A 22934-nucleotide genomic window follows, 5' to 3' on the forward strand; every position below is an offset into this window, starting at 1 on the left:
CTTAACGCAACAACAGTTTTGATATAGGTTATTTAATAAAAGAAACAAACCATCCAAACCATCTTTTCATCCCTACCACCCAATAACCTGCCCCCAAGATTAGTCAGAAGACCTCTCACTTCTAATTCTTTTAATGAACTACAGGCAGTACTGACAGACTGGCCTTTTTCCACAAAGGATAGACTGAACTGATAGACGTTTCTCATACTTAACTTCCATTACCCTTTACATAGAATGCAAGACCATGCTGCAGCATAGGAAAAAAAAAAAAAGCAAAAAAAAAAAAAAAAAAAGCTAAAACTTTGCATTTTGAAGAAGAAATCCAGTGAACTGATTGGAATTTAGTTATCAAAACTCCAGGTTTGGAGGGTACAGACTGTATGTTTAACTGTAAACTTTTGGATCTCTCCACTGAATTAAGTAAAGTATATTCTTTATTTTGCTCAATCAAACCTGACATACTATAGTAAACCTGGAACAGTAGAATATCTTAAGTTTTTTTAACAATTAACATACAAAACCTAAAGCATTTATTATAATACTGTCTATTATTAACATATCAATGAATGACATTGCAAACAGAGAATAATCATTAAATTACTTCATTATTATAAGTAATTTCCCAAGGCATCAATTAGGTAAATTCTAATTACAGACTGTTTCAAAGTTTTAAGTTGAAACTTATTAAATAATACTGGCAAGACCCATGGATGTTGCAAGGAAAAAAAATAATAATTTCATACATGAGAGCAAATTTCATTTCAAATCGTTAAACTGAAGACAGACATACTGTTTTTAAAGCGATTAATAACCATAATCTATGAATTACATTGGCTTTCATATTGATAAACCCATATTCCAAGCTTATTTGTTTTACTGAAAGACATAGAGGCAGTCTTTTCAAAGACATCAAATTATGAATACAAAATGTTCAGTTGGAAACTCATTTGTTTACACTCTCAGGTGCCAGCTTTTTCTCATTAACAATTTGAAATCTTTTCAAATTATTTTTATTGGAAATTTCATTAGTGTTTGTAAATATGTCATGTTTACAAGTGTGCAGAATGTGTGAATGTGAGCTTGTGCCCATTCTTCATTTTCCATTTCTCCCTGCCCATTCCTATCTATTTGTAGTGCTGCTCATTCTTTTGCACTTAGTCAGACTAATCCCTTGTATGGGCATGTACTCCACTCACAGAATAGCTCCCGGGGGCATTTTGACACCTTGATTCATATTTTCATGGCTTTTATGTCTCATCTCTACAAAACAATATTACAGTATGATGGAAGTCTTTGAATTGGCCCAAGAAAAACAGAAATCCCAAAGATACAAATATCAGCTTAGAAACTAACATTTGTCACCCATCTACATCTCAAAAGAGCTATGTGCTTCACAAAAGCAGTGAGCAGTGTTTCTTTGATAGACTAGATTGAAATTGAAAGAAGAAAATGAAGAAGATTCCTCATAGGATATCACTAGAGTAAAGTCACAGTTAGGATCTTGGAAATAAATATCTCAGAAAACATTATATATATATATTTAGCAGAAGCAGCAAATTCAACAAAGCACGTATGATGTAATTCTAAGAACTGGTTTTTACACATTGATATTAATAATGGCACTCTTCCTCCTGTCATTGTTAGTAAGGGTACATTATGGAAATTTAGAATTTGTAAATCATAGAATTAGATACTAGATAGATAACAATCTACTATGGTGATATTTGGAAAGAAATATTTTATTTTTCTTATGTTTAATTGATATTTGCTGGAAAGATGGCAAAACCAGAACACATATTTCACATCCTATCTTTTAATAGATCAATCAGTTTCTTCTGTTTCATTTTTTATTACAACAGTGAGCCATAGGATGACTGGCACTTCTTTGAAACGACCCAGGGATATTTTGTTTGTTTGTTTCTCTTTGCCTAAAGCATACATGCTGTTTGAATATTGAAGTTAAAATACTAGTGGAAATAGGATGTGGAGTAGGTTTTTTCTGGAAAAGTCAGTATGAATTTCACTTGCAGGGTATATAAAAACAGTGTTTTGTAAATGTCACATTAGAAAGCCTGCCTTTTTAAGGAGACATTAGAAATTGTGATGGAAACAATTCTGTCACAAATTTCTCAACCCATTCTTTGTGTTTCTGGAGCAGGCTGCACAAAAGTGAAAGAATCAAAAGCAAGTGAACACAAATCCTTAATTTCTTCAATAACACGTACAATGCATAAATGAAGCCAATGAAAAACACCTAGCCTGCCACTGCTGCAGCTGTGGAAAAATAGGGGAAGAAAAGATGACATGATTTCCTTCCCCACAAATAATAGATGTCCAGCAATGTACAACATCACAAACATTTGTGCTACAATTATTAGTAGTTATTTTGCATACATTATTCCATTCATAGATTCAAATATCTTGTGCTGAATTTATGGGAACTCAGTGCATAATAGGCTGTTTAAGTGTTTGGTAAGACTAGTAGCATACATATCCCAAGTATAAGAAACCAACATATAACAGTTTTAAATCTACATATATTCTGTTTTACATCTAAAACTGTTTTTAACTTCAGGCCAAAAGCACCACAGGCTATTCTTAAGTGATCTATAAGGAACCGAAAAAAGCAAGCCTATGCTTAAATTTAATACACATACTCCTGAACTTCTACAGGGAAGCGTTTCAATGTCCACAGATTAAGTGAAAGATTGAGAATGACAGGTCTGCTCAGGTTAAAATCATCAACAAATAAAATCACTAGTGTAAAACACAGGGTTGCAAAAAGGGATATAAAATGCTGTTCATATTACAACTGACAATTTCAAGGGCCTGATGCTTGATATTTACATGTACTTTTTGTACAGCACCAACTTGACTGCCTCATAATTAGTGACAACTCCCATGAGGTAGAAAGTAATTGCTCATTTGTAGATGAGGTACTTCTGGATCAAGAAGTGATTAAAATATTTATATTGCACAGCTTGTTCAATTCACTCATATTATCAGATTAATTTACTTTAATTTACCATGCATCAACATTTACATGAATTTCCTCCAAAAATGGTACTTGAAATAGAATAACTTTTTATTACTTATTTTTCAGCTTAATAATATCACTATGTAGGACAGATAGATGGCCACTGCTCCATTAGAATTCTAGATTTACTCTATAAGCATTATGTTGTGTGCTTGCTATGAAAAAATTATAGGTACTTATGATTAAGTATTTTTCAGGTTGGAATCTCTGGGGAATATGGTTTAAATTGATAAAGATTTGCTAGTGACAAGTATATATAATTTTGTTAGCCTTGAGAAAAAAATAAAAATTGAGACTTTGTTTTTGTTTTGTTTTTCCTTACCATTGTTTTGGTTTTTTTCCTTAGCTTTTCCAAAAGGATTTGGTTTTCATTTTTCCTTAAATAAAAGGAGTTGTATCTGAAGTTTTCATAAAACCTGATATTTTAATCTGACTTTTATTTATAAACTCAAATCTCTGCATTGCTGTGATTTATGTTGGTTTCCCTCCAAAAGGACTTAAGATGATAAATTAACTTGGGTAAAAATCTAAAAATTTACTTGGTGTCCAAAAGTAATCTCAAACTGTGCCTGTATATACATGTTATTATATACACCTTACACCCCTGGAAACATATTTGTAGGTGGCAGAGCTACATTGTTTGTGATACGAAATCCCCATATTCCAAAGGAGTCATTTTCAACATTTTCAGTAAAGTTCCTGACAAAAGCTGCTACGTATATATGTTTACTGAAGAATAAACAAATATGTCCCAACCCAAACACGTCTGGAGTTGAGAGCCAGTTTTACATACTTCTCAAGAATCTGGGTAATTGCTCAGACTTAATCTAACTAGTTTGAGCTAACTCAGATATGTTTATCCAGCATGCTGTTACAACAAGGTAGACATAACCCCTATAAGTATACTGGATAGCAGTGCCAGAACTGAAAATCCCTACCAGCTCTGAGAACCTTGTATCCTCAGCTAGTGTTCCAATATTACATTCTACATGGGCAGATGTGGAAAGATAGAGCAAAAGACACTTTGAGCACATGGAACACAGTTTGTGTTATGATGAAACCTATCCTTGTTCCTGTGGGATAAAGCACTGTTAATATATAAATCATAGAGAATTTATGTAAGTATGTAATTTATTAAAAATTTATAGTGCATTTATGTTGTCATTATAGGCCAGACCAGAATACTGAAGTTTAGACTTCCATCTGATTCACTCTGTCTTTAAGGCTAACAAGTTAAGATTAATATCCAAAAATATCTATTGAGTATCAGATTACATCAGATTACATCAGATTACATTGAAATTAAATATCTCCAGTTAGCACTTATTTTTATTAATCACCAATCTCCAATGAAAAAGCAAAAAATCTAGCCTTTACCTTATTTACCGTATTTACCTCCAATGTGGTCAATAGAGATGGCTGACAAGATACAACCTCAAAACAAATCAAAACATATCTTTTACATTTTATTGTGTCTACTTTACATACTGATTTCTCAAGCATTTTCTGACATGCCTTTAGTTGAATCATATTGCTGCTAACTGAATCATATTACTGCTGTTGAATCATATTAGCTCCTAACAACTGTAAAAAGAAACTGAAATCGACCAAGTTAATGAAAATAGTCTTTTTTTATCATTTTGTAATCAACATAGAATCACTTTCTTGGGTATGATTATACTGAAAATGTAATAGTTATGCCAATATAAAGTTTTTTTTTTGTGTGTTATACAATTCTTCAAGATTAAGAAATTCTCAATAAGGTGATCTTACTAATGAATCTTTATTATTTCAACTTCTATGTTCAGAAACCTTTTTGTCAGTTTAACAGTTTCATGAGCATCTTTCCAAAACATCTGACAAGTCAAAGATTGCAAATTGAAGTGAAAAAAAAAAAAAAAAAAAAAAAAAGGTGAATATATTGATTTATCATTTGTCTATAAAATGGTCTGTGCAGGATAACCTACCTTCAACTAAATCAGTAAGAGAGCAAATGTACTGGGGTACATTAATTAGATTTGGAGTGAAACAGAAGCACATTAGTTTTTCTCCTTTAGTCAATTGAAATGGAATTTGTCACTTTGGTTTTAAGGACACATTGCCTGCTCTTTAGAAAAGTAAACCTCAAAGCAAGAATAGTTTTGTAAAGCAATTTCTAAATAAAAGTTAAATGAATTATACAAGTTATTGTATTTATTTGCCTTCTATCTCAGTGCAGATGGACAACACTCTGTTGACAGTTCAGGGCAAGGAATCTGCAGTGAGCCTTATTGCCCTCAGGAAAGGAAGAAAAGATGGAGAAGAGCTGTCAGAACTGTGTACATTCAGTTCTGTCAGACACAGGCTGCCTACAGTGTCTGCTAGCATAAAAGAAAAGAAAACAGATGCTTGTCCAGTATCAGACTCAATTATACCTCCTAAGAGACTTTGCTGTGGTTGGTTAAACAATAAAGAAAAAAAAATAGAGAGAGAGAATTAGGTTAGTGGAATGCACTTGCCAAAACAAAAGCCTACAATGTCTCCCTCACCATCAAAGAGCCTTTGGAGTCACCATTAAAGTTTTCACCTCTAAGCATAGTTTTTAGTCTCCTGGCACAAACATACCATAAAAAGACACACAAACAAATGTGATGAGACCCCAGTCAAGAGCAGTCTCTCTCTGAAAAGAATTGCAAGGTATTGTAGTTTTGAAACTACAAAACAGAATAGAATTAAATAATTTTAGTATAAAGGGAGAGAAAGTTTTTGTATTGTTATACCACAACCTGACAGCATGATCAGGTACTAGATTTTTCTCATTACAGACAGCTGACACAGGAAAGGAAAAGATGGAAAGCATCTGCCACATTTTCAAACAAAGGCTGAAGTCAGCTGTCTTAAAGTTTAGCTATTTTAGTATCCCTTCCCTGGGATTTTTGCTTTGTTATATAGTTAACTGTGACTTTGATCCTTAGTGTTGTTACCTCCTGCTTCTGATCCTTAAGAAAAATAACAGCAGAAACTTGCTAATAGGAGACCCGCCACAGGCAATAGTCCTTTTTCTCATATTTCAGAAGAATGAAAAATAAACAAACAAAAAGATCTCTTCGTAAATATTTTCAGTCAGTCGTGTAATTCTCTTTTTATGAGATAAATTTTTTCCTTCAAAGGTGAAAAAGGAAGGATTGACTCTCAATCCTTGTGCACCTTAACGGACAAAATACACACAAATGTTATTTCATATTTATGTATAGCATCTGTATTGTTTTGGTCAGTAAACAGGATCCCCATAGAATCATGCAATCATAGAAAATTCAGGCTGGAAAGGAGTTCAGGAGCTCTCCAATCCAACCTCCTGCTTACAGCAAAACCATTTCTGAGGTCCAGTCTGGTTTTTAAGGACTGTGTCCAGTTGGGTCTTGAAAACCTCCAGGATTGGAAACTACACAGTCTCTTTTCCTCCCCCTCTTCAAGTGGAGGAAGGTTCTCCTTATGCCAGCATGAACACCTGTTGTTTCAACTTAGGACTGTTCTCCCTCTTCCTCCTACCATGCACAGCTGTGAAAGGCTTGACCCCATCCCCTCAATAACCTCCCTGCTGTCCCTCTGTGGCTGTGTTAGATGCTCCTGAAAACACCCCCGTTTCAGGCTGGAGTAGAAGATGTGGTCGAGGTTGGAAGATCATCTGAAGATCATCTAGTCCACCCCCCCGCCAACCAGGATCACCTAAAGCACATTACACAGGATGGCATCCAAGTAGGTTCTGAATATCTCTGGAGAAGGAGACTCCACAACTTCTCTGGGCAACCTGTTCCAGTGCTCTGTCACCCTCACAGCAAAGAAGTGCCCTCTTATATTCAGATGGAACTTCCTGTGCTTTAGTTTGTGCCTGTTGCTTCCCATCCTCTCACTGGGCACAGCTGAAAAGAGTCCTCCTCTGTAACAATGAAACTGAAAAGCTCCATCCTCTTGATACCCTCCATTCAGATATTTATATACATTGATGAAGACTCAATGACTCAATGTGAGGACCTCCCTCAGCCACATATCCTTAAAGTGACAGAGTGCAACATCTGTTTTTCTCCAGTTGCTGTAGAATTCTCTTAGTCTCAGCTACTATTACAGCATCATCTCTCTATTGTGGATTTTTCTTCTCCTTAAGCCCTGTTTCTAATCCTAGATGACTGTGAAACCTAGCCAGCAAAAGTCAAACAAAGCAGCCACTGAGTACCTCAGCCTCATCTGTGGCCACTGTCACTAAACCAACCACTCATTATGAACAGGTCCTCGTTTTCCTTGCTCAGTCTTTTCCTTCTACTGTAGCAATAGAAGCTCTACTTGTTGCTGTTGACATCCCTTGCAAATGTCAACTGTGGATTATTTTGATTACTTTTGCTTCAGATGGGGAGGTTATTGGTGCTGCGATGAGATACCAAATCAACTTAAGCCCTTCGAATCCACATACCCTTGTATCTGCTTGTGCAGATACCATCATAGATGTATTTAATATCTGTGTATTTATTCATAGAATCATAGAATATCCTGAGTTGGAAGGGACCCTTAAGGATCATCAAGTCCAACTCTTGACACCGCACAGGTCTACCCAAAAGTTCAGTTATTAATGGACAAGAAATACTTTGTGATTAGGTTTTCTCTCATACTTTCCAATACTGCTGCAAGCTCTTTGGGAAGGACAGGCTGGGAAGATGAGCAGCGAATGCTGACCTTTTTGTGAGAGAGCAGGTGGAATACATACAGCTCTGCCTGGGGATGGCAGAAGAGCCAACTGAGTGTTTATGGATTAGGATAAAAAGGATGACAAGGACAGGGGGAACGTTACAGTGGGGGTTGCTCTAGCCACCCTGAAAGGCAAGCCTTAGACTTTCTGAGAGTAAACTGTGGCCTCTTCAAGGATCTGCTTGAAAGAGTCTTGTCATATAGGGCCCTGGATGGAAAAGAGCCAAAGAAAACTTGTTAATATTCAAGGATCAATTCCTCCAAGCTTAAAACAAGGTCCATCTCAATTAGCAGGAAGTCAGGCATAAGTGACATAAAGGTAGCCATGCAGAAGACCTGGGAGTCCTGGTGGATACTGAGTTGAGTATGAGCCTGCAATTGCCCTTGCCACAAAGAAAGCTGATGATATCCTGGGCTGCATTAGGCAATGTATAGCTAGCAGACTGAGGGAGGTTATCCCTTCTCTCTGCTCAGCACTTGTGAGTCCACAAGTGGACCTGTAGTATTGTTTCCAGTTCTGGGCCTTCTAGTACAAGACAGACATAGATATACTATGAGAGAGAGTCTGGTAAAGGGCCACAAAGATGATGAAGGGACTGGAACAACTTTCCTATGAGAAAGAGCAAAATGGGAATCTTCAGTTTAGTGAAGGCTCAAGGGGATCTCAATGTAATACCTGAAGGGAGGGTGCATGGAGAACATAGCCAGGCTTTTTTGCAGTCGTGCCCAGTGACAGGACACAAGACAATGTGCACAAACTGGAAGATAAGAGGTTTCCTCTGAATATCAGAAAACACTTCTTATTGTGAGGGTGATGAAGCAATGGCACAGGTTGCCCAGAGAGGTTGTGGAGTCTCCTTTCTTGGAGATTTCAAAAGCCATCAGGACATGCACCTGAGCAACCTTGCCCTGGATAGCTCTGCTTGGACTGGGGGCTTGGACCTGATGACCTCTAGAGGTCCCTTCCAACATCAGCCATTCCATGATTCTGTGATGAAAAACACTTCCCACAGACACAAGTTGCTGATATCAGGCAGAAAATGGATCTTGAATACTGTAAAGTGTATTAGGTTGACATGTACTAGGTTTTGGTAGTAGGGGAGGGCTTCAGGGTGGCTTCTGTGAGAAGATTCCAGAAGCTGCTCCATGTAAAGTAACAGCCAGTTCCAGCCAGCTCCAAAAGGGACCTGCAACTGGCCAAAACTGAAACGATGAGCCATGCTGGTTAAGCCTCTGTGACAGCATATTTAATAAAGAAAATAAAGCTGTGAAACAGTGTATGGGAGAGAGAAGTAAAAAAAATGTATAAAGAAACAACCCTGCAGCCACCAAAGTCAGTGATGGAGAAAGAGGAGATGCTCCAAGTCTTGGAGCAGAAGTTCCCCTGTGGTCTGTGGAGAGGACCAAAGGGGAGCTGGCCATCCCCTGTAGTCCATGGGGTACCACACCTCCATGCTGCAGCTTATGGAGGACCTTACAGGGAAGTGAATGGATCTGGCCTGAAGTATGCTGCAGCCCATGTTGGAGCAGACTCCGGTCTGGAAGTGCAGCCTAAGCAGAGGAGCCCATGGTGGAGCAGGGGATATGGTGGGAGCTGCTGCCTGTGGGGGGTACATGCTTGAGCAGTCCATTCCTGAAGAATGGACTCTGTGGTATGGATCTATATTGGAGCAGTTCTTGGAGAACTGCCATCTGCTGGAAGCCCACATAGGATCACTTTGGAAGGATGGCATCCCATGAGAGAGACCCCGCTCTGGGTCAGTAAAGAGAGTGAGGAGAGAGCAGCAGAGATGAATTGTTATGGACTAGATGCAACCCCCATTTCCCATTCCCCTGAGCCACTCTGGGGGAGGACATAGAAGAGGGTGGGTGTGGGGAAGGTGGTTTTAATTTGCTTTTAGTTCTCATGACGCTAATCTGTTATCAATAGGCAACAAATTACATTAATCTCCTTGATTCGGAGTCTGTTTTGACCGTGATGGTAAGTGATCTCCCTGTCTTTATCTCAATCTATGATTTTTTTTTTTCATTTTTCCTTCTGTCCTTCTAAAGATGGGGAGTGAGAGAGTGCCATGGTGCTTCAACACCTAGTGGTGTTAAACCACCACATGAAGATACAGGCTGTTGGTTTCTGTTGGAGATTCTAGCACTGGGCCTTTCTTTGGTGCTATACTTAAAAACTAATGTTTCAAACTTAATCTGGCCTTTAAAAAGTAAGGCTATACACACACGTACAAACATACACCAAAGAAATAAAAACTGTAGATTATGTTAAAAATGTTGAAGTTTCCCACCAGTAATGAGATGTTTCTGGAAACAGCTTTTCAGATTCCTCTAGGGACTTCTGGTTGCCAAACAGACATAATATTTTCTCATTATTAGCTCTTCAGTAGAGACAAAACAGAGTATTGTGTTCTTTGCAGTCACACCGAGGAAGCGGCATTTTTAACAAGTAATTTAAAGGAATAAAATGAAGGAAGGATGGCTGAAGAATTTGCAATGATGCATAATTATTGGAGTGAGAGAATCTGTGGACACGTCTGCCAGGTTTCTTCACAAAAATAAAAAGAAATCTTCTTGATAAATCTGATTTTAAAAATGATGTAGGCAGGAAGAATAAGGAAAATAGAGTGCATGAACATATGCATTCCTGCATTACACCTGGTGATTCTTAATCTGCATTGTTTCACATTCATCAAAACAAGACAAACAGGTGCAAATTGTGGAGGCATTATTTGTGTATTGTGTTATTTCAGTCAAATCACCAGTTTTCCAAGTGGGAAACAAAATTTTTTCCACTTAACACTATCTTTGGCAAAGCAGTATATTTTACATTTTCACTTTCAAATGTGGACAAGAGATGTCATCCAACCTGTTCTTTTGCATACCCAACGGCTTTTAAAAATACGGACTTGTGCTACATATACTGGAGGTCATTTTTCATACTATTCCTTTAAAACCCATTACTGTAATCATGGAATCATAGAACAGCTTGGGTTGAAAGGGAGCTTAAAGACATATAATTCTACCTGCCCTTCAATGGCCAGGGACATCTCCCACTAGATCAGGTTGGCCAGGGCCCCATCCAACCTGGCCATGAACACTCCCAGGAATTGGGCACCCACAACTTCTCTGGGCAACCTGTTCCAATGCCTCACCACTCTCAAAGTAAATAATAAGTAAACCTTAATAAGTAAATTTACTCTCAGAGTAAATAATAAGTAAACCTTCTCTATGCTTAAGAGAATCTATAGTAAAATCTATGGTTATAGCAAGAATTTTCTTGAGTCCCATTGTTAAGGAGCAACCCACTTACATGTAGAAGTGAAGTGACTAAATTCTGAGTTCTGGAAAACCATATCTTACTGTCTTGAAGATACTGATTACAGGTCATTTATCCTTTGCTTCAATTTCTCATTCATTAAAGGAAGATAATGATACATAGCTGCTGTATGTACCTCACTGGCATACAGAGGAGACTTCTAATTGCATTTAGATTAATTTCTCATTGAAACTGGTGATTAAATTAAGATTCATATTAATGAATGGACTATTTGTAGAAACTGTATATACATAAGGTTTGAAGAGACCTTATAAGACAACCATTCCTCTGTTCTTGTCCATGCAGCCTAGTTGTAACGGATGGTCATGTATTCTGCCTTTTAAAATCTCTGTGATTTCTGGAGGCACTGTTCTATTGGTTTGTTATTCTTGCAAGATTTTCCCCTCAGTTTCTGAAAGTAATCATTTCTATGGCAAATCAAGTTAGTTATTTCTTGATGATAAGAAAAAATATTTCTAACACATTTTACAGCCTGAAGATTAATATTATGTTTCCTCTCAGTCTTCCTATTGCTCTTTGTCTTCTTTTGTCATGTATAGAATACCTTGTAAACGTTTCTATTAAAGATAGTTTGCAGATGTTGATGTGATTTTTTTTATTATTATTATTTTTTATGCCATACAACAACTAAATATTAAAAATATATTACTTCTCTTAAGTATGGCACTGGTTAGATCCCAGGTGATGTTTGCATTATCTACAACAATATCTTTTTGGCTCAAATAAAGTACATGAACAGTTAAAATCCCTCAGATCAATTATTCCTCTCTCCTAGCAGGATTTTTCTCCCTATTTTAAATTTGTGTATATGCTGGGGGCAAGAGGGCAGATTGTCTTCAAAAATAGTACTTGTCCTCCTTTTGTCATGTTAATTTCAGGCTATATCATTATTTATAACATTCATTCTTAATTTAAAGTTTATCCTTCTGGAGCATTTGGGTCTTCCTCTACTATACACAAGATAATTCTTTATTCCATTACCATCAGTATTTAATACAAATTCTGTGTAGTTCCAGGTCTAAGAGAGAGTAATCTCTGTCTTGGAGAAGGTTTTCGTTGAATCACAGGGAAGTTTTATGCTAGTTAACAGAGACCTGTTGAAGCTAAGGAATCAGTAGCTGGACTTCTGATGGATAGCCATAATAGGCACTGTATATGCAAAATGCACAGTTTTGCAGCAGACTTGTGAGATGAGAATCTCTGAGGAGAGATTTCTGAAAGATGGAAAAACAACTGAAGACTATACTTTTAGTCTAAATTCCCAGAAGTTACCACACTAGCTATATGTAACCTGTTGTTAAGACAATTTCTGAAATACAACAAGCATTCAAAGAGATTAGATAAGAAGAAAGAAAAGAAAGCTCATTGTCTCACTGATGTGAGAAAGAAGAGAGGGCTCCAGCAGTTTGGATGCATGTGCCAGATGAAGTACTTTGATAGAAGTGATGCTCTTTGGCCTGATAGATGGCTACACAATAAAAATCTAGCTGTGCAGATGATGGGAAGACAATATAGCAAATATTTGTGGCAGACATCTAGCAATGTTGTATCAGGAAACAAGCAGAACAAAGGACAGAATGCAACATGATGCCTATTATGGTGTACTGCAATAAAATAAATAACTGAATGAGCTCTGGTCATGGGCAGCAGAGAAGTTAGTACTGGGAATGTAAAATGAGAGTATGCTGTACACCAGTTTTAAAAGGTAATGATTTAAATTTTAATTAAAAGAAAAAATAAATTGATACAGTCCAATATACTAGATTTGTACCAATGAGTACTTTTACATGTAACTTTACTTTTATTTTTCTTTGAAAATAATGGAATTACCCATGGAAAGTAATTAAAAAAATGCCAGTTTGCCAGTTTAGGTTTTCTGAGATGTGTAACACAGGAAAGTTCTTCTCTCTTGAAAAACAATAAAATCTAACTAATCATAAGCAGCTCATTTTCTCTGATTTACTGCATTTGATAGAAAAAAAAAAAAAAAAAAAAAAAAAAAAAAAAAAAACAGAGTGATGTAAGGTGCAGGGGAACATGTGGCTTTACCCTGCTGGACAGACAAACTCCACAACTGTTCTCTCACTCCCCCTCCTCAAATTACAATACAGAGAAAATATAGCAGAAAGGGCTCAAGGGTTGAGATGAGGTCAAGGAGATCACTCACCAGTTACTGTCATGGGCAAAACAGACACAGCATAGGGAAATTAGCACAACGTATTGCTTATGACTATTAGACTTTAAGAGTGAGAAACTAAAAGCAAAGTAAAAACACCTTCCTCCCATCCACCCTCTTCTTCCACCTCCCCCCAGAGCGAATGGGGACTGTAGTCAGTCCCTAACACTGCATCTCTCCTTCACAATCACCCTCTTTACCTGGACTAGCATTGGGTACCTCCCACAGGATGCCATCCTTCCCAAACTGATCCTGCAGGAGCTTCCCACAGGCAGCTGCTCTTCAAGAGCTGCTTCAGCATGGGTCTGTACCATGGGGTCTATCCATCAAGAGCAAACTGTCCTAGCACGGGTCCCCCATGGGCAGCAGCTCCCCCCAGAACCGCTGCTCCTGCGTGGGCTCCTCTCCACAGGCTGCAGCTCCAGCCCAGGACCTGCTCCTGCAGAAGCCCTCCATGGGCTGCAGCCTCCTCCAGGCCACATCCACCTGCTCCACCGGGGGCTCCTCCACCCACGGGGGGGCTGCAGCATGGAGATCTGCTCCATGGGGGATCCATGGGCTGCAGGGGGACAGCCTGCTCCACCAGGAGCCTCTCCACAGGCTGCAGGGGAATTGCTACTCCATGCCTGGAGCACCTCCTGCCCTCCTGCTGTACTGACCTTGGGGGCTGCAGGGCTGCTTCTCTCACATTTTCTTGCTTTTCTCACATTTTCTTGCTCCTCTCTCTCCCAGACACTATTGCACAGCAGATTATTCCCTTTCTTACACCTGCTTTCACAGAGGCATATCAAGTGTTTCTCACTGGCTCAGCTCTGGCACGCAGTGGGTCCCTTTTGGAGGTGGCTGGAGCTGGCTCTGATCTTACATGTGGCAGCTGGTGGGCTCTGCTCACAGAAGTCAACCCTACAGCCCCCGACTACAAAAAACCTTTGCCACATAAAACCAATGCACATGTATGCAAAGAACGTTCAGATTGATAACCTTTAAGACTATATTATCAGGAACATTTTATATTCTAGCATGAAGTTTTATCCAATTTTCTTACAACTCCTTTAGTTTCTTACCTGATCAATCAGAGGTATCCCTGGGAGGCTTCTGTCATAGTACTTAATTTGTTTATGCCTCATGCCAAGTATCCTCAGTGAAACTGTAATTAGAAAACTAATTTAGCAGGCCAAAGTCCAAGTCCACAAAGATATTTAGGCATGTAAGTTCTTATTTAAAGGCTTAATTCCCCTTGAGAAGCACTTAGATATGATTGCTATGACAATAAGCCTTGCCTCTATCATTTTCAATGAATACATGATATATATATCTCTATAGTGCAATGGTGTCTGACATAAATATTTCTAGGGAAAGCCTAGCCATCTAAGTCTAGCCATCTAAGGAGAGCATAGCTAAAGCCAATTACTTCACACAAACCACTTTCCCAACACAGCTTTTCATTTCCCAAGGTAGTCAGCCTAGTCCTTGCTAGCTTAGGCGTTTCTGTCATATATCATACATTAGAGAAAATCCTAATAGCACAAGTTAAGAAAAGAATAAAAAGGGGACTAAGTATAAACTACATGCTTCAAATATTCTGAATAACTAAATGAGTGTTATTATATTGTTTGATAGAAATAAGAAAATACTGTTGAATTTAGAAAAAAAAACACTTTTTTCATGACTTATAAAAGCACAAATAGTTCCGTGTGAAATGCAGCTCTAAATTAGTTGTGATTCAAAAGAACAGTGAATAATTAGATGTTGGATGAATAGAGGAACTGACACTTTTTCCAACAAAAATAGTAAGGCTTTTTTTTTTCTCTCTCTTATTCATATTATAAGGATTTCCTGTTCCAAAATATTACCCAAAAAGATTACATAGATGCTTACACAAGAACAGAATATGTTTTGTTTATGTTTTTAATTTGTAAACCCTGAAAAGGAAACTGATTTTTTTATGTTTTTTTTTGTTGTTGTTGTTAGTTTGTTTTTCCTGAAAATTAAGAGCAATGTCTATAATGCCTCTGAAGTAAAATTTTTCCAAAGATGAAATTTCCCCTGTTTGGAACCCTGAAATTGCAGTTTTCTGCACAGTCTTTAAGGACTTTCACATCCTTTGAACCATCCTTCACAAACATTTTTTTACATACAAAATATTTACATACACACTTGCTGTGATACACAATTGCTTTGATATAAAAAGTACTTTGTAAAGTTGAGTATAAAAACAAATTTGCGGAAAGTCTCTGTGTGCAGCTGGACTTAGTGTTTTCCTTCTTCTCTGCATGACCTATGTGCAAAAATACTGGGAAAGTGATACCTATGTGTTGGTGAAGTTGACACAGGTAAAAGGTGCATATTAGTCTCCTGTGCACTGAAGCTTTCCAGGATAAAAGGAGAAAAAAATGATATTATTTTAGAGAGTGTTAGACCAGTAGAGATATAGACAGACGGACTCAAAAAAAAAAAAAAAAAAAAAAAAAAAAAACACAAAATAAAGAAGATAGCACATCTTTAGGAGAGTGTTTAATATAAAATAGCCATTAATTCAGCAAGAAGGTGATATCCATTACAGCTGTAGCTGTCAGCCCCAACCTGTGTTACACTGATCTGGTGTACTTCCTCCGTATTTTGCTTTTACTTCACTGCAGGTAGTAGGGAAGGAGGAGAGATGGTGCTAGCACACATCACTTCTAGCTTTTGTGGTTCCTAGAGTGATATGATGCCTCTTTCTGCTGTGGATTATCATTTCCTCACCCTTAACTAGGCAACATAAGTGGAAAGCTGAATGCATTATAAAAAGTGGTAAGAAAAAGACAATGAAATCTTAGATGTTTGCTTAGATGCTTCATGTAATGAAAGAAACTGACCAAAAAAAGCATGGTCGCATAGTTCAGCTAGGTCATAGAAGCATAGAAAGATATGGGTTGGAAGAGACCTTAAAGATCATATAGTTCTAACCCCCCTGCTGTGGGCAGGGATGTGTAGATAGTTTTCACCTTCAGAAAAATCTAGAGTAATTGGCTACTAGTGTGCACCATCAGGACAGAAGAACTAGCAACAGATAGAAGACTTGATCTGAAATTCCCTTCTAACATTCCTAGCTGATGGTGAAAAATACTAACAATTATATCATTACACACTCAAAAAATTAATCCCAGTTATTATCATTTCTAGTAATATCCTGCAAAATGTCATCTTGTCAACCTCTTACAAAGGTTCGTATTTGACACAGTGAGTCACTTTGTTGCTCCAAGGAAATAAAATGGAAGAAGTAAAATGTTGCAGGAAGCATGGCCGAAAGCACAACAGACACCAGCAGAGTCAGATCATGCTCCATTTTATCACCCAAATAGCCTAACTTTTATAGTGAACTTAACAGGGGCGGATAGTGTTTAACACAAGATTATTGGTCAAAAGCATTCAGACAAACAACTACAAGAAAACATCCCCACCTTCAAGAAAACAACCCCCTTGTGATTAGCAGTCACGTAGACCTTGTCCTTGAAGCCAGATGCTGGTAACAATATTTTTCTAAATTCCTCAATTGGGCGATGTGGGAACACTGTCATGGGAACTTCTCATAGTTGCCCCGGTAGCTTGGTTTGCTCAGCTGCAGCAAGCCATGGGATTTTTGCTGTTTCAAAAAATCCCTCAACAGTAAAATTTACCAAAAGACAGTTCAGCCTTAGTATTCAATCAAGCCTGTCTTTTAGTGGATGGATCTGGAAAATAATAGAAAAGAAGATTACAAGTACAATCAAGTACAGTGCTGCATGGATATCAAAACATTAAAAAATCTTTGTTTAAAATTAATAATGAGAGATTCATTGATTACTTGACAATATACAAATTATAAGCCATAGTATTAAGTGCTTCTTAAAAGGGGTTTGTAGTATATTATTTGCAGTAAAGACAAATTACAATGAATATCGCTAGAAAAGATTCTGATGTAACTTTACCCAGGATTTGCAGACCTGATCAGTCATGTTCGGGAAAGACAAACTCAAAATGAGAGAAGCTCTGGCAATGTCATGCAAGGTAAACTATGGTGTAGAATACATCTCTTTCAAGTTAAATTGCTCTCAGGTCTCTCCAGAGCTTTATTTTCTCCAGGCTGAACAACCCCAACTACTGCAACCTGCCCACATAAGAGAGGAGCTCCAGCCCTCAGATCATCTTCATGGCCCTCCTCTGGACTTCCTCCATGTCTTTCTTACATTGGGGGCCCATAGAAATGAATGCAATACTCCATGTAGGGTGTCATAAGAGTAGAGCAGAGGGGGAAAATCACCCCCCTTGACCTGCTAGCCACATTTCTTTTGATGCAGCCCAGGATATGGTTGGCTTTCTGGACTGCTAGTGCACATTGCCAGGTCATGTTGAGCTCTTCTGGGCTTTCTTTAGGGATGCTCTCAATCCATTCTAAATTCAGCTTATATATGTGCTTGGGATTGCCCCAGCCCAGATTTAGGACCTCACTCTTGGCCTTGATGAACTTCATGAGGATCACACATGCCCGCTTTTCAAGTCTGTCAAGGTCTCTGTCAAGGTTTACATGACATCCATTACCTTCAGTGTATTGACTGCACCGCACAGCTTGGTGTCATCCTCAAACTTGCTGAGGGTACACTCAATCCCACTGTTCATGTCACCAACAAAGATGTTGCATAGAGCCAGTCCCAGTACCAACCCCTGAGAAATGCCACTTGTCACTAGTCTCACATCACACCATTGACTGCAATACTTTGAGTGCAACCATCCAGGCAATTCCTTATCCACAAAGTGGTCCATCCATCAGATCTTTGTCTCTCCAATTTAGAGACAAGGATGCAAGGACAGTGTTATGCAGGACAGTGTCAAATGCTTTGCACAAATCCAGGTAGGTTATGATATTGGAGATGCTAACTTACTTTGAATACAGCTTTATTCTTCATAAAAAGGAAGACTGGGCAATTCTGAAGTTTTCATTGTAAATATAAGTACTGGTTTTCATTTTGTGGGAAAATCCATGGTTAACTAAAAGTAACATACATGTACTCTTCAATATTGAAAAAAATAGACATAGATGAATCAATTGATCAATCATTTGAAAAGATGCAACAAACATTGACTTTTTTTTTTTTTTTAATATACCTCATTGGTTTCAGTGCTTTCCCTCAGCAAAATTACCATTACAACTAATATTTTGAATAGGTTGCTAAACTGAGGTAAATCAATTTAATTTCATTCATGTCAGTGAATTTTTTCCATTTTACCCAATGGTACTGTGCTCCATTTAAAAAAATAAAAATAAAAATGAACTGGTGTAGCCAAAATCTATCATTTTCTCTAAAGCAATGAATAAATGTTGTAATGATCAAGCATTTCTTATTTGAAATACAGTTCTGCACTTTCAGGAAAAAAGATTTTTCCTTAAGATCTGTCAAATTCAGTATGGTATTAATGGCCTCTAAGCCAATCCTCAGATAGCCATAAGCCTACAGCATTATCCAAGATGTATTTGAAGAAAAAAATTGCTTGACACTAGAGAAAAGGTTAGCTCTACACTGCAGGGATTCTAATTCTTAGTTTCATTAAAGAATTAAATTAGAGTGAAACTTTTACCCTTTCCTCCTCTCCCCATCACAAAAAAAGAATGTTAACCTCAAACGGACTTGCTGCTTATCTTCAGTATTTTGCAACCTTTTCTTCACAGCAAGGGCAAAGGTCTCTGCATTGATATTCTGAAGGGAATCTGCATGACATTGTTACGAATGGGCAAATGATCTGAAAGTCCCTACACAGCCAATATGATTCTGATTAAAGCTTGGCATTTGTTTTCTTGCTCTTTGGAGCAGACAGCATGCTGCCTGGAATTAGAAATATGAAAGGCAGAGGAACTTCCTACTGTGCAGAGAGAGTATTTTGTCTTCCTCATTTTCAAAATGCAGCTAAGTTTGCAAACTTTATTATTATTATTATTATTATTGTTTTGAGCACAGATCATTAAAATGAGGTCATCAATGTTTTCCCTTTCAGAGTAAGGTGTACAGGGGCTCACACAGTTTCCTCCAGTGTTACCGAGAAAGACCTTGCTCTACCAGCTTCTTAACTGATAGTTCTGTAGCATTTAAAACTGGAAAATAATTATTTAGTATTTCAATAATGCATGTATTAAGCATTTATAGTAAAACCCTAGAATTTGGAAGGAAAGCTCTTGTATGAATGTGTGCATAATCATTTACTTGTGCTATATGCACTTGTACCCCCATTTCAAAATCTAACTTAAAAATCTGTTTATTATTGTCCACTTAAATGTACCCATCTTGAACCCTGGATTCAGGTTTACTTTCACCATATTAGAAAGCCCCTAAATAGTGGAGAAAAAAATCTTTGAGTAAAATAGTAATTCCCCTGAAGTCAGTGGCAGAAATAACTTTAAGAGTTATTTAGAATTTTTATTATTTACATTATTTACATTATTCACATTATTTATAATTTTTATATATAACAATTTTTGCAATATATTACATTATTACAATTAACTGTAACTTGTAGTATGTGCTTCAATGGCAATATTTACAGTACATCACAGTGAGTCATTAACACAAATCAGAGGGCAAGCCTCACACAACTGTAAATGTCTTGTTGTTGTTGTTGCTTTTTGTTGTTGTTGTTGTTTTCCTGGAAACTGCAGAACTGTGTTTCAAATAAGAAATATTTGATTATTACATTTTTTTTAACAAAATGATAGACTTTATAATAGATAAATGATAGACTTCAGCCACATCATTTCCCAAATGATCATTTCCCAAATGATTTCCCAAATGAATGAAATGAATCATTTTACCCCAAATGGGGGTGGACCCCCTGCCCTGTCACAGTTGGGCAGAGGGAGGGGACCTGGGAGTTGAGAAGGAATGGAGACAGGTCCCTGCTTGACCTCACAGGTGATGCTGCCCCCCCCCCCACCGGCCCCACCTTCCCAGGTGCCCTTACATAACAGGTTTGAGGGTCTGGAGCTTGAGAGACCAGTGGGTAAGGATGGGGTACTAGGTCTACCCTGGTTGATTCCACACCTCAGGACTGTCTCCACCAAGAGAGACAGAAGGGTAATTGTTGTAGGCGACTCCCTTCTCAGGCAGGAAAAGGATGAGGCTGAGGGTCTGGACAGTAGTCCAAACCTGGGAAGCAACCCTGCAAAGCGTGTCAAGACTGAGGGAAGTACTGAGCATATGGATCGGGGCCAGGCGGAGCACTGCATCACAACCAGTGCCACAAAAAAAGAACGGAGAGTATTAGTGATTGGAGACTCCTTGCTAAGGGGCACTGAGGCTCCTATTTGTCGCCTAAATAACCTATCCTGAGAGGTGTGCTGTCTTCCTGGGGCATGTGTCAGAGACGTTAGGATGGCTCTGCCACAGCTCATTAAACCGGAAGACTACTATCCTGTTGTCATTCATGTTGGATCCCAGGAAGCTGCAACTAGAAAAATGAGGAATATTAAAAAGGACTTTGCATCCCTGGGAAGTTGTTGAAGGGATCGGGGCACAGGTAGTGTTTTCCTCTGTCCTCCCTCTGGGTGATTGGGACCCAGAAAGAAGAAGGAGAATGGGACAGGTGAATGACTGCCTAAGGGGGTGGTGTCTGGGTCAAGGATTTGGGTATTTCAATCTTGGGCAGCCCTTTGAGAAGACGGGTATGTGAGCTGCTGACTGACTTCAACTCAGCAAGCGGGGCACAAGTGTGCTGGGGAGCAATCTTTCTGGGCTAATTACCAGGGCTTTAAACTAGGTTTGACAGGGGAAGGAAGGGGATCTAAAAGTGACAGAGAAGGGCTGAGTGAAGTTGTCACTGCTGTCACTGTTGAAGACAGTACGGAAGAACCTCTGAATTGTCCCATAGGACATTCCAAGGGCTCCTCAGAGAAGGTAATGATCCTGATACCCCGTCTGGAATTTTCTTCTTGCATCCCTCCAGGGATAACTATGCCTGCTGCTTCGCTAAAGAGCCTGTATACCAATGTACAGAGCATGGGAAATAAACAGGATGAGTTTGAGATCTGTGTTCAGTTGCAGGGCCACGATCTCATTGCAATCACAGAGACATGGTGGGACAGTTCACATGACTGGAATGCTGTTGTGGAGGGCTATGTCCTTTTTAGGAAAGAGGCTGGGGAAGCAAGGGGGTGGGGTTGCCCTTTATGTGACAGAGCAATTAGAGAGTACACAGCTCCAGCTGGCAGAGGGTGATGGACAAGCGGAGAGCTTGTGGGTGAAAATTAAGGGGTGGGCTGGTATGGGGGACGCTGTTTTGGGGGTATACTATAGGTCACCAGATCAGGAGGAGGAGGTCGATGAGGCCTTCTACAAGCAGCTGGTAGTATCCTCATGATCACAGGCACTGGTTCTCATGGGGGACTTCAATTTTCTGGACATCTGTTGGGTAAGCAACTCAGCCAGGCACGCGCAGTCCAAACAGTTCCTACAATGCACTGAAGACAATTTTCTAACAGACGGTGGAGGAGCTGATGAGGCAGGGGGTGTTTCTGGACCTTGTACTTACCAACAGGGATGGGCTTGTTAGGGATGTGAAGGATGGGAGCAGCTAGGGATGCAGTGACCATGAGATGATGAAGTTCAAGATGGAACTTGGTGGAAGAAGTAAGGCTAAAAGCAGGATTGCAACCCTGGACTTTCAGAGTGCTGACTTCAACCTCTTCTGGGATCTGCCTGGGAGTTCTAGGTTGCTAGAAGGCAACAGTGCATGTGAGAGCTGGGCTACATTTAAACAGCACTTCCTCCAAGCTCAGGATCAGTGCATCCCTAAGAGTAGGAAATCATGGAAGGGGGGCAGGAAACCTGCATGGATAAGCAAGGAGCTCATCGATAAGATCAAAAGGAAGAGGAAGGTGGATGTCATCTACCTTGACTTTAGCAAGGCTGTCTCCCATGACATCCTGATAGCAAAGCTGAGAAAGTGTGGGATAGGAGTGGACAGTAAGGTGGGTTGAAAACTGGCTGACTGGCTGAACTCATACGGTGATGATCGGCAGCGCAATGTCCAGCTGGAGACCTGTGACTAACGGGGTTCCCCAGGGGTTGGTGCTGGGTCCAGTCTTGTTCAACATCTTCATCGATTACCTTAATGAGGGAATAGTGTCTGCCCTCAGCAAGTACGCTGGTGACACAAAGCTGGGAGGAGTGGCTGACACACCAGAAGGCTGTGCTGCCATTCAGCGAGACCTGGACCAGCTGGAGAAATGGGTAGGAAGAAACCAAATGAGGTTTATTAAGAGCAAGTGTAGAGTCCTGCACCTGGGAAGGAACAACCACATGTATCAGTACAAGCTGGGGGATAACCTGCTGGAGAGGACCTCTGAGGAGAAGGACCTAGGGGTCCTGGTGGACAACAGGTTGACCATGAGCCAGCACTGTGCCCTCATGGCCAAGAGGGCCAATGGGATCCTGGCGTGCAGAAAAAGGAGTGTGGCCAGCAGGTCAAAGGAGGTGATTCTCCCCCTCTACTCTGCCCTGGTCAGGCCTCACCTGGAGTACTGTGTCCAATGCTGGGCTCCCCGGTACAAAAAAAAGATGGGGATCTCCTGGAAAGAGTCCAGCAGAGGGCCACAAAGATGATACAGGGCCTGGAGCATCTTTCTTATGAGGAAAGGCTGAGAGACCTGGGTCTGT

Source organism: Anas acuta, chromosome 2 (genome assembly GCF_963932015.1).
Source record: "Anas acuta chromosome 2, bAnaAcu1.1, whole genome shotgun sequence".
NCBI lineage: Eukaryota > Metazoa > Chordata > Aves > Anseriformes > Anatidae > Anas > Anas acuta.